The sequence below is a fragment of the Ovis aries genome, chromosome 4 (assembly GCF_016772045.2).
Source record: "Ovis aries strain OAR_USU_Benz2616 breed Rambouillet chromosome 4, ARS-UI_Ramb_v3.0, whole genome shotgun sequence".
NCBI classification, from domain to species: Eukaryota; Metazoa; Chordata; class Mammalia; order Artiodactyla; family Bovidae; genus Ovis; species Ovis aries.
Window position 1 is genome coordinate 66,574,955 of NC_056057.1, and position 12,985 is coordinate 66,587,939.

Genomic DNA, 12,985 nt, shown 5'->3' on the forward strand with positions numbered 1-12,985 from the left:
TATTGCACCTAAGATATGATGAAAATTTTAGTACTACCCACAGTAGTCTATGTTTCAAATGATTCCTGCAAAAGCTATACACTTGTATTTTGGGGAAGCAAACAAGTCAGTTCCCTGGTTCTTTGCAGCCTGGTAAAGCCACTAACCTTACCACAAGGTCTCCAAGAGAACAATACAAGAAACACTTCAGAGAAGATCACTGACTGAGGAATTCTTCTATTACGCTAAAGATGCTCTAATTGCCTCTAAAGCCCTTGGATTTTGTCCACCCCTGTTGATGGGTAAAGATGAGTGAGGAAAACAGAGCTCCGATGTGTAGTAGGACAATTCTAGGGGAACAGCTGAAAGTTAAGGGAGGAATGTGAAGGTGGCTGTAGCCCCTTGACTTGGGAACAAGAGATGCACCCCATCTGTTTGCTGAAGGCAGCAAAACCCATAGCCCTGGCCTCCTTGACATCCCCACATACCTCACTGTTAATGCAGTGATGTCCTGACTCTTTGCTGCAACTGCTTGAGCAAGGATGAGTCCCTCTCCATGAAATGCCTGAATCAAGTTGCTCACAGGTACTATAGAAGTCCTTTGGTTCTTGATAAGTTGGCTTTTTATTTGAAATGATCAAGAGCCCACAATGTACATGAATATAAATACAGACCTTTGAAAACTGTGGTGTGGGTAGGCTTAAGGCACTGTAATAATTCCATTTTCTTAATCCAAAAAGGAAAATGACTATAATTAGGCTAAGATGTCTGCCAAGTTGCAGCCTGGAGGGACTATTTTGGCCAAGATATAAACCCCTGAGAATAGAGACTCATAATGGACGCATCAAATCACACTTAACTATGGCAGAACAAGTAGCTGTTTTGTAATGCAATCACTCAATGATCATGCCTTATGTTAGCATTTTAATTAAAATAAAGAATACTTATTCCTTTTTACTGTCTATCACCCTCTTCTCAGATATTGTTACCAGATAAGACATTTAGATTAGCAAAAATAGAAGAAATCTGTAAAATACAAAAGCAGAAATGAAATGTCAGCTTCATCATATCCCCACTCACAAGCTACCTCCATCAAGACAGATTGAGAGGCAAAAAAAAGTAAAGTGAGACTTTAGAAGGACCCAAGGTTTGGTGTATTTATGTCTTGTTCTATTTAGTGTGAACTTTACGTTCACTCGGGATACAGGAAATTTAATTTTTAGGAAAGTTGAGCATAGTTTAATTAATTATAGTTGCAGAGCACTAACTGGAACCTTAATGATTTGAAACAATGAATTCATCTCCCAAAGAGCCTAACCTCCTCTCAGGGATAAGTTACACAGAGGGAAAATCAAAATGATTATTAAATGAAGTTACTCAGTTGCAGTGAAAAACTGCAGCTATGCCATGAATTTCATATCCCATCCCATGGAGACTTGGAAAGCAAAGTGGCACCTGGTTTACAGCTCCAAGTCCAACTTTAGTGAAAAGTCATGACACCAGCAAAGCTTAACCTAAAAAGGAATCACATCTTGGTATCTAGTGGAATTGACGCAGGTGATAAGCAGGGTCTTATTAAAAAGTATTTCTCATCCATACATCACAGATGCTGGCCACAAACAACTTTAATGGTCATAGTGGAGGGTGCTGGCTAAACATCAGTCTCAGTGATACAGATGGAATAAGGTTGAGAGGAACCCACCCAACTTTGGTAAATGAGATTTTATGATACCATGATAAATTAAAAAAAAAAAAAAAGTCTCTCCCCACCAATCTGTCCCCTGACTTGGAAATGTGGGACCTACATCTGTGGAAGGATGAGACATCTATTCATCTACTATACTTCTTGAAGTACTCCAGAAGATGGCTGAAAGCTGGCGCCCTGATCCCTTCCCTGTCTCAATCTCCCCATATCCATGGGTGCTGAAAATTCCAGAAAACTGCAAGGCAGAGAAAGAGCTGGGGATGGTACGTTGCCTTCTACGAAACGTCCCTCAAAATAAAGCACTTAAGTTAGAGACTTAAGCAAGAAGAAATCTACGAACAGCAATTTTGAAAAAAAGAAAGCTGAAGGACTCATATGTACTGATTTTGAAATCTATTATAAAACTCTAGACATTGAGATAATATGATAATGGTAACAATAGACAAATAGACATATTCCATAATGATGAAATAGAGAATTCAGAAATGAACCCTCTTATGGTCAACTGATCTTCAACAAATGTGCCAAGATAATACAATTGGGAAAAAATAGTTTTTTCAACAAATGGTGCTAAGACAATGGACTATCCCCATGCAAAAGAATGAATTTGGACCCCTCCCTAATACCATACACAAAGATTAACTCAAAATGGATTATAGACCTCAATGTAAGAGCTAAAACAACAAAAGTAAAACAGAATCAAATCTTTGTCGCCTTGGGCTAGACAACAGTTTTCCTGTCACAATACAAAATACTTAAGTTACAGAACAAAAAAGACAATATAAACTTCATCAAAATTATAAAATTTTGTGCATCAAATGACACCATCAAGAAATTGAAAAGACAATAGGATAAAATACCCACAAATTATGTATCTAACAAGAGACTTGTATCCAATATACATATACACCTATCATACAACTCAACAACCAATCAAATGTGGGCAAAGTCTCTGAATAGACATTTCTCCAAAGAAGAGATGCAAATGCCAAATAAACACTTAAAAAGATACTCAACATTATCAGTCATTAAGGAAATACAACATAAAATTGCAATGATATTCCTCATACCTTTTTAAATGGCTATGATTTAAAAAAAAACAGGCAATATAAAGTATTGACAAGGATGTGAAGGAATTGAAACTCTCATATTCTGCTGGTGGGCGTGTGAAACGGTGCAGTCACTCTGTCTGAAGTTTGACAGTTCCTCAAAAAGCTACGCATAGAGTTACCCTAATAGCCAATAATTCTACTCTTGGTTTTATACTCAACAGAAATGAAAACATACATTCAAACAAAACTTAGACATTAAGGTTCATAGCAGCATAATTCCTAATAGCCCCAAAGCGGACACAATTCAAATATCCATCAACAGTATGGTAATTGTATGGAACAAACAAAATGTGGTATATCCAAAAAAGGGAATATTATTCAGCAACAAATGGAATGAAGTACTTATACCAGCTGCAACATGGACAAACCTTGAAAGCATTTCACTAGGTGAAAGAAACCAGTGACACAAGGCTGTGTATTGTAAGATTCCATTTATAGGAAATGTCTAGAATAGGAAAATCCATTGAGGTAGATAGTAGATTTGTGGTTTCCAGTAGCCAGGAAGAGAGGGGAATAAGGTGTGACTGTTAGTGTGAATGGAGTTTTCTTAGGTTCATGACCATGTTCTAAAATAGATTGTAGTGATGGGTGCATAAATCCATCAATAAGCTAAAAATCACTGTAGTATTCACTTTAAATGGGTGGACTTATGGTATGTAAAATGTATCTCAATAAATCTTTAATAAATAAAGGATTTTGAGTGGAAAGCTTATGATCCAAGGCAAATCTGAATTTTCACAAATAAAAGTGTGGAAGTATACTTTCAAATTAAAAAATGTATTATTTAAAAAATCTTATTTGATGATATATTTCAACTAACCTAGGAAAAGCCCCTAAAAGAAGACTGTGGAAAGACTATAATTACCTATCCAATATCAATTTTCTGTCCCTAGTTTACTAACAGAATCACAACTGTGTTAGAGCTGGCATTGTGTCCATCCAGATAGCTTTCATAATGCTATCCATTGTTGGCATATTACTCATGCTACTCATGTTACTCATGGTTACAACGATAGTATTAACACAAAAGAACATATTCCTATGTTAATGTAAAACAACACAGATAAAGGGAAAAGGTCTGAATAAAGAGGGTCTTGGGCTTCCCTGGTGGCTCAGAGGGTAAAGTGTCTGCCTGCAATGCAGGAGACCTGGGTTTGATCCCTGGGTCAGGAAGATCCCTTGGAGAAGGAAATGGCAACCCACTCCAGTACTCTTGCTTGGAAAATCCCATGGACAGAGAAGCCTGGTAGACTACAGTCCATGGGACTGCAAAGAGTCGGACACAACTGAGTGACTTCACTTTATTATACTGATAAAACATAAATGTTACAGTAGTGATACAATAAATAAAAGTAAGAAATAAGAGTATATTGAAATATGGGACAAATTGAAATCAATAGAGAAATATTTTATAGAAACATAGTAGCTTTTTAAAATCTATACCTGAATAACAAAAATCTGACGCAGGATGCAGCATGCTTGGGGCTGGTGCATGGGGATGACCCAGAAAGATGTTATGGGGAGGGAGGTGGGAGGGGGGTTCATGTTTGGGAATGCATGTAAGAATTAAAGATTGTAAAATTTAAAAAATAAAAAACTAAAAAAAAAAATAAGTTTCATAGAATTAATAAATGAACAAAACAATTGATTCTTTGAAAAGACCAGTGAAATAGGCAATTCTAAAGAGGGTAAAAATGATAAGAAAGAAAAAAACAAATATGCAACATTTAGAATTATAGAATATAAATGAGAATGTGACAATCATAAGTGAATACTGGCTGTAACTCTTTGAAACTTGGGAACGCATGTAAGAATTAAAGATTTTAAAATTTAAAAAATAAAAAACTAAAAAAACAAAACAAAACAAAACAAACAAAGTGAAAATACAGATAAAATGAATTATTTTCTAAGAAAGTGTGAATTACCAAAATCTAACTGAAGAGGAAGAACATTTCAACATATTAATAACTATGAACAAAATTGAAAATATATTTCAAAACTTACTTAGCCCAGATAGCTTTATAGGCAGAAATATAGGCCCTGTAAAAAAAAAAAATCAGATAAATTTTATACAACTCCAGAGCATAGCAAGAGATGGAAATTTCTCAAATGATGTAAGTTAGCAAAACACTGATACTTAAAGGATGGTTTTAAAATAGGGTGCCACAAAATTGAAGGTAAATATCACTTGCTAATGTAGTTACCAAAAAATTAAATAAAATGTTAAATATATATATATATATAAGTATATATATCACAGCCAAGAAATAGTTCAGCCAGAAACTTAGGAACAATTTAACATTTTGAAATTAATGTAATTCATTGTAATAATAGACAAAAAAGGAAAAGCATATAATCATCTTGGAAATGCTGAAAATACTCAATCTTGGTTTTAAAAAATCAAATAAATTCATAAGTAAATATGGGATAGTGGAGAACACCTTCCACGCACAGCAAAATTCGAGAGTGTGAATGGCAAATGATCTTCTCTCTGCTCATTCCTACCAGTTGACCATAGCTTATGGGAATAGCCATGGGGTATACAAGTGTAGTGTATCAACAGAGTCCAAATTCTGCAGAAAAAGTTCTGCAATTGAGTCCCATTTTGGATTATCAGTGAAGGCCTTTGGGAAGACAGCACATACTTCATTAGTGCCTTGAAATCAAGAAGACCAAAATGTTCATCTTCATAATAATATTCAATATTTTCTAAAAGCTTTAGCAAGCACAAAATAACAACTCTTGGAAAAGAGGGGGAAAAATGGTACTTTAATTTTCAGTGCTGCTACTTAGCATGAATTGAATCAGTTCAGTTCAGTTCAGTTCAGTTCAGTCTCTCAGTCGTGTCCAACTCTTTGCGACCCCATGAATCGCAGCACGTCAGGCCTCCCTGTCCATCACCAACTCCCGGAGTTCACTCAAACTCACGTCCATCGAGTCGGTGATCCCATCCAGCCATATCATCCTCTGTCATCCCCTTTTCCTCCTGCCCCCAATCCCTCCCAGCATCAGTCTTTTTCAGTGAGTCAACTCTTCGCATGAGGTGGCCAAAGTACTGGAGTTTCAGCTTCAGCATCATTCCTTCCAAAGAACACCCAGGACTGATCTCCTTCAGAATGGACTGGTTGGATCTCCTTGCAGTCTAAGGGACTCTCAAGAGTCTTCTCCAACCTCACAGTTCAAAAGCATCAATTCTTCCATGCTCAGCTTCCTTCACAGTCCAACTCTCGCATCCACACATGACTACTGGAAAACCATAGCCTTGACTCAGGACCACTTTAAGAGAAGATTGCCATTATAACAGTTCGTATAGCAGGGGAAGGTGGTGAAAATGACATCACTGACCTGAGAGATGCCCACATAGCACCAGGACCAGACCATTGATAACAGGCAGAAGGAGGAGTCCAACCATTTGTTTTTTCCAGGCTTGCCCCTACTTTGGGAAGGAAGCATCTCTAGCACCTATCTGGCCATAGAGTGTCTCTACTGGAGTATATGTCCAAGGAATTATGGATTTAATTCCTTAATTATCTTCAAAACCAATGAGGCAGTTTATTGTTATAGGAAAAACAAGAGCTAGCAAGGCAGGAGTCCTGCATTCTGACCCTGTGTTTGCTGTATAGCCTTGCAAATATCAGTTGACTTTTGTGGTCATCACCTGCAACATAAGGCATCTTTTGAAAAAATCTCTAACCTATTATCCTTTTCCACTATAGAATTATATCCTTTACTGGCAGAAATAAACACAGTTTCTAGGGAACTGAACCCAGAAATAATGCATACCAAAGATAGTCAAATTATTATTATCACATTGTCTTTCAGAAAATAAAAGTAGGACAACAATCTTGATCTCAGCTTTTTCTAAATAAAGACTTTTCATGTAATCTGTGCTAAAATGTGTTGAACATTAAGTTATTATCTGAATGGAGCTCTGTTTGGCAACTGATTTAATCAACTGTTTTACAATTTGTCAAACATTTATGCCAGTTAATTTGGTTGTCTGACAATGGGAAATTTGTTTTTAAAGATTTTGATTACTACATTAATGGTAAAATGCTTCTGACTCCTCAATTAAATATCAGAAATCTGAACAAAAAATAACCATTCTGATTATAAATGAACAAACAAATAAGTAAATAAATAACTTTCAGGAGGAAGGGAAAAAAATGTTTCACTCATCAGTACCATTCAATCACTATATCCTAATCAGGAGGTAGTAATTTCACAATAATTTTATTATGGGTGACCTTTATACTTATGTATATGACCTATTTTTATTTTTTAATGTTTATTTATTTTGTCTGTGCCAGGTCTTATTTGCAGCATGTGGGAGCTTTTAGCTGTGGCATATGAACTCTTGCATGTGGAATCTAGTTCCCTGACCAGGTATCAAACCTGGGCCCCTGCACTGGGGGCATGGAGTTTTAGCCACTGAACCACCAGGGAAGTCCTGACTTATGTTTAGATGTACTCCTAAAAGCACTGCAAGCACAAACTGACTTTTGACGTCACTCATTCTGGTTTTGTAAGAATTTCAAAAGACATCTTGAGAAGACAGAAACCTTTAGAATGAAAGAAACCTAAGGAATAATAATATTTCTAGTTCACCTTAAGTAGGAGTTTATTGTGTTCAAGTTGATGCTGCAAATAAAAAGAGTGTTTAAGAATGCAGACTCAGGAAACAAATTTCATCTCTGATACTTACTAGCCTACCTGTGCCTCCATTTCCTCATCTGCTAAGGGACAAAATTAGCACTTACCTCCTGTGATTATTAATAGGATAATATGTAAAGTGCTTAGAGTAGTGTCTAGTCCACAAACGTGGGCTGCTATTTTTGTGTGTACTATCTAATTTCACCCCTTCTTGGATCACTCCTTGTCATGGAGAAGGGGTTTGCATAACTCAATGAAGCTATGAGCCTCGGCATGCAGGACCACCTAAGATGGATAGGTCATAGTGAAGCGTTCTGACAAAATGTGGTCCACTGGAGTATGAAATCGTAACCCACTCCAATATTCTTACCTGGAGAACTCCAGGGGCAGTATGAAAAGGCAAAAAGATATGACGCTTGAAGATGAGCCACCGCCCCCTGCCCTGGGGCAGAGCAGAGGGCAATTATGAAATGCTCCAGAAAGAAAGAAGTGGCTGGGCGGATGCAGAGATGATGCTTGGTTGTGGTTGTGTTTGGTGATGAAAGTAAAGTCTGATGCTATAAAGAACAATATTGCATCAGTTCAGTTCAGTTCAGTTGCTCAGTCATGTCCGACTCTTTGTGACCCCATGAATCGCAGCACGCCAGGCCTCCCTGTCCATCACCAATTCCCGGAGTTCACTCAGACTCATAGGAACCTGTAATGTTAGGTCCAAGAATCAAGGTAAATTGGACATGGTCAAGCAGGAGATGGCAAGACTGAACAGTGACATCTTAGGAATTAGTGAAGTAAAATAGATGGGAATGGCAAATTTAATTCAGATGACCATTATATCTACTACTATGGGCAAGAATCCCTTAGAAGAAATGGAGTAGCCCTCTGGGTGCAATCTCAAAAATGACAGGATGATCTCGGTTCATTTCCAAGGCAAACCATTCGACACCACAGTAATCCAAGTCTATGCCCCAGCCGCTGATGCCAAAGAAGCTGAAGTGGATCAGTTCTATGAAGAGCTACAACAGCTTTTAGAGTTAACACCCCCAAAAGATGTTATTTTTATTAGAGGGGATTGGAACGCAAAAGTAGGAAATCAAAAGATATCTGGAAAAACAGGCAAATTTGGCCTTGCAGTACAAAATGAAGCAGGGCAAAGGCTGAGAGAGTTTTGTCAAGGGAACACATTGGTCATGGCAAACACCCTTTTCCAACAACCCAAGAGATAACTCTACACAGGGACATCACCTGATGGTCAGTTACAAAATCAGATTGACTAAGTTCCTTGCAGCCAAAGATGGAAAAATTTATACAGTCAGTAAAAACAAGACCTGGAGCTGACTGAGTCTCAGGTCATGAGCTGAGATTCAGGTTTAAATTGAAGAAAATAGGAAAAATCACTAGGCCATTCAGGTATGACCTAAATCAAATCCCTATGATTATACAGTGGAGAAGATGAGTGAATTCAAGGAATTAGATCTGATAGGCACAGTGCCTGAAGAACTATGGACAGAGATCCATAACATTGCCCAGGACAGTGAACAAAATCATCCTCAAGAAAAAGAAGTGCAAGCAGGCAAAGTGATTATCTGAGGAGGCTTTACAAATAGCTGAGGAAAGAAGAGAAGCGAAAGACAAGGGAGAACGAGAAAGATATACCCATACCCAACTGAATGCAGAGTTCTACAAAACAGCAAGGAGAGATAAGAAGGCCTTCTTAAATGAACAATACAAAGAAATAGAGGAAAATGATAGAATTGGAAAGACAAGATCTCTTCAAGAAAATCGGAGATATCAAGAGAACATTTCATGCAAGGATGAGCATGATAAAAGACAGACAGTAAGAACCTCAAAGAGACAGAAGAGATTAAGAAGAGGTGGCAAGAATACACAGAAAAACTATACAAAAAAAGTTCCCAATGACCCAGCTTACCACAATGGTATAGTCACTCACCTAGACATAAGACAGCGAATGAAGTTATGAGCTCAAACTATTGTTTTCTATTGTTCTACTCTGTTTTCTTGTTTTCATTGTGTTTCATGGCCAACAACCACACCTCTCTTCTGCAACAAAACTCTTTTGCCTAAACCATTTCCTTTGGCCACAATGCCACACAATAGAGTAAATAATCACAAAAACCTACCCTCATTTAGAAAAATAACTCAGCACAAATCCTTGAGGCAGAAGCATCTGTTATCTTGTTTGAAAAGACATTTCTTTCTTATAGGACTGCTGAATGTAAACATTGTTTTAGAGTTACATTTGAAAATACAGAAATGGAAGTCAAATGTTCCACTTTCTAGAGCCAAATACAGTGCCCTGGCACATGATAACTCCTAGAGAAGGGAATGGCTACCCACTCCAGTATTCTTGCCTGGAGAATCCTATGGACAGAGGAGCGTCACAGGCTACAGTCCATGCGGTCGCAAAGACTTGGATGTGACTGGGCAACTAAGCATCCCCGGCTGGCACATACTAACTATTCAAAAAGAATGGTTACTGAATTTGTAAGGCATAGTCATGAAGCTGTTTACATGACTTTTAGAATGTTTCTGTGTTGCAACTTGTGCTTGTAAATTCCTTTGAGAAAGACTATGAAAGTGATGTGATTTCAAATAAAAGTGTTTACTTATACACGATAGTCCGTCCCAACCTCCTTCCCTCCCTTTCTTCCTTCTTCTTGCTACCCTTCTCTCATTCTTTATTCATGTTATTTTATAAATTTTTCATGAATAAAAAGCTACTAATTTTGAAATATAATATGTGCCCAATCTCATTCTAGATTTGAAAACAAGAGTTTCCAGTTTTCTAAACATGTTCCTTTTGATTGTTATTATAGATACACCAAATTTCACTTTCCTGGTAAAGACACTGTTGAAGTCTTCTATATGTCTGTTGGGCTTCCCTGATGGTTCAAAAAGTAAAGGGTCTGCACACAGTGCAGGAGAACCAGGGTTGATCCCTGGGTTGGGAAGATCCTCTGGAGAAGGAAATGGCAAACCATTCCAATTCTTGCCTGGAAAATCCCATGGATGGAGGAGCCTGGCAGGCTATAGTTCAAGGGATTGCAAAGAGTCGGGCCACGTGTGCTCAGGTGCGTCAGTCATGTCCGACTCTCTGCAGACCTATGAACTGAAGCCCACCAGGCTCCCATGTCCATGGGCTTCTCCAGGCAAGAATACTGGAGTAGGAAGCCATGCCCTTATCCAGGGGATCTTCCCAACGCAGCGGTCAAACCCACGTCTCCTGTATCTTCTACGCTGCAGGCCAATTCTTTACTGCTGAGACTCCAGGGAAGCCCAACTAACACCCTATTGGGCCCTTAAACTTTCTCCTGTCCTTCTGTGGACCTTACCCAGGGTCACTATACTGTACACTGTACAGTCAAGGGCTTTGTAGTTAATAGATATTGTTTAATGATCATTAGGATCAGGCAGCCTCTACACTCTGTTGGTCCCAAAACAATGATAAAAACCTTCCCTGACATATTGCCACTAGCCACAAAACTAGTTACCCACTTCATAAATCCTGACTTAGAATGAATGTCTCATTTCCAAGTTCTTACTTCCATGCCCTAGGTTAAATATAAATTTGTCCTAATGGCTCCTTGATATTGCAGAATTCAGCTTCTGGATTGTTGTCCACCAGATTTAGCTCTCTCCCGGGGAGTAAGTTATTGTATAATAAACTGATCCATTGATTATATGGAGATGCATGCCTTATTTTTGGTCTTAAATTGCCATCTCAGTTTGCTGGGTGCTTTTCATTCTTTTGGTTCTCCAACAAAATCATTTAGTATTAAAAATACCAAGGATTGTTGTTTTTTTTAATATGTTCCTGAAAGCAATTATCCTTCAGTTAAAATGAAATAAATTTTAAAAATATGTTCAACATTTTAACTAACAAAAATCTCATTAAAAGCGAAAATCTTTAAAAAGCACTTTGGTAAACACAATGTAAAATATATATAAGAGAATAATTTTCAAATCTTCCTCAGCAGAGGACAGAAGTGAACAACTGATACATAAGTCTGCTTGCATGGATGCTGTTAGATCTGCAAAAGCATCTTTACAAGAGCAAATAATGGACGATAAAACCTGCACCCACAAAGAGTGGGTGATAGAAGCTGTAGGAAAATGAAAGTATTAAGGTAGAACCAAAAATACCCAGAGAGGGGGGTTGAAGGAACAAGTCTGAGGAACAGGAGAGAAAAAGGTGTGAACGTATGAACGCCATATTCCACATTCTATGTATTAATACTATAAAGGTTGGGCAAAATCCAACTAATAATATGTCCAAAGAAATGATGCATGGTCAATAATATCCTAAGAATGATGTAAATGATACATAGACAAACACAGAAAAGGAAAAAAGAAATTGATGGCAAGCAACCAGAGAGGAACTAGAACTTGATATCTGGACTGCAGAGCTCCATGGGGTATTACCCAGGATGGGAAGATAACCTGGGTGGCACAGCCAGACCAGCCTGGAAAGAGCACATTTTTCTTTGGCTCCACCCTTCCCTATTTCTTAGTGGAAACTTGAGTACTGCCTCATATACCTCCATACTTGTTCCGAGGATGGGTCCTTCTGGTGAGTCCACGCATGAGTCAAACTTGTTTCCATCCTGCTCAAGCATCTGTGGGATGTCTGCTGTGACAGGGTTCAAAGGTCCTTAAGTGAGGTATCCCCAAGCCTCCCCCAGCTCATTATCACGCCCGTGATTTGTGCCATCACTCAGCCCATGTGTGAACAGCGGCCTGCAACTACTTGTACCACTTATGACACACGGGCTGCAACACGGTGCTGACTTCTTCATGCAGCATCTTAATGCCCTCGGCTCCACTTTTGACTTGTTGTTATTGCACTGCTCCTCTTGAGATTTAGGCAGAACTCATGAGGCTTGGGCTCATCCACTACAGTACAGCCCTCGTGATGGACGCTGCACTTAGCCAGAATCACCCCTTGGACAATAATCTTGAAACCAACCTTAACATCTCAGCCGTCTTGGTGTAAATTCCTCCTGAGAGGCCTCTGCACAGACCCTCCTGGTAAGTCTCTGAATGGTAATGACTTCTAGATTTCAACTTCTCTGTTTGTACTGGGTTTTACATGAGTTTTCTTAGTCAGTCAACAATTGTTTGGGATGGAAATCATCTCCCATATTATGCATGAATAAAACAGCTCAGAAAATCAGATGCCTTGCCTTACAACTGTCAGCAGGTATATTACAAAGTCAAGATTTATGCTCTACTGTTCTGTACCCCAAGAACAAAATCCTTCACAGGTAGACAAAATTCTTCCCATGGGTAATGCCACTCTTACAGGGTCCCTATGCATTGGATTCAAGATGCAGGACTGCCTCTTGCCTATGTTTAAAGCCACGATGTTCCTTTCAACTGAATATCCAAGGAAAAGGACATGATAACATAATTTATTCTGCCTCAAGCTTATGGCATCCATTAATAACTTTTGATTTTTATAGATCAGTCTCCATCATGTTAGACGGGACAGGTAACAAGGCTTCAGGCTAACAAAAAC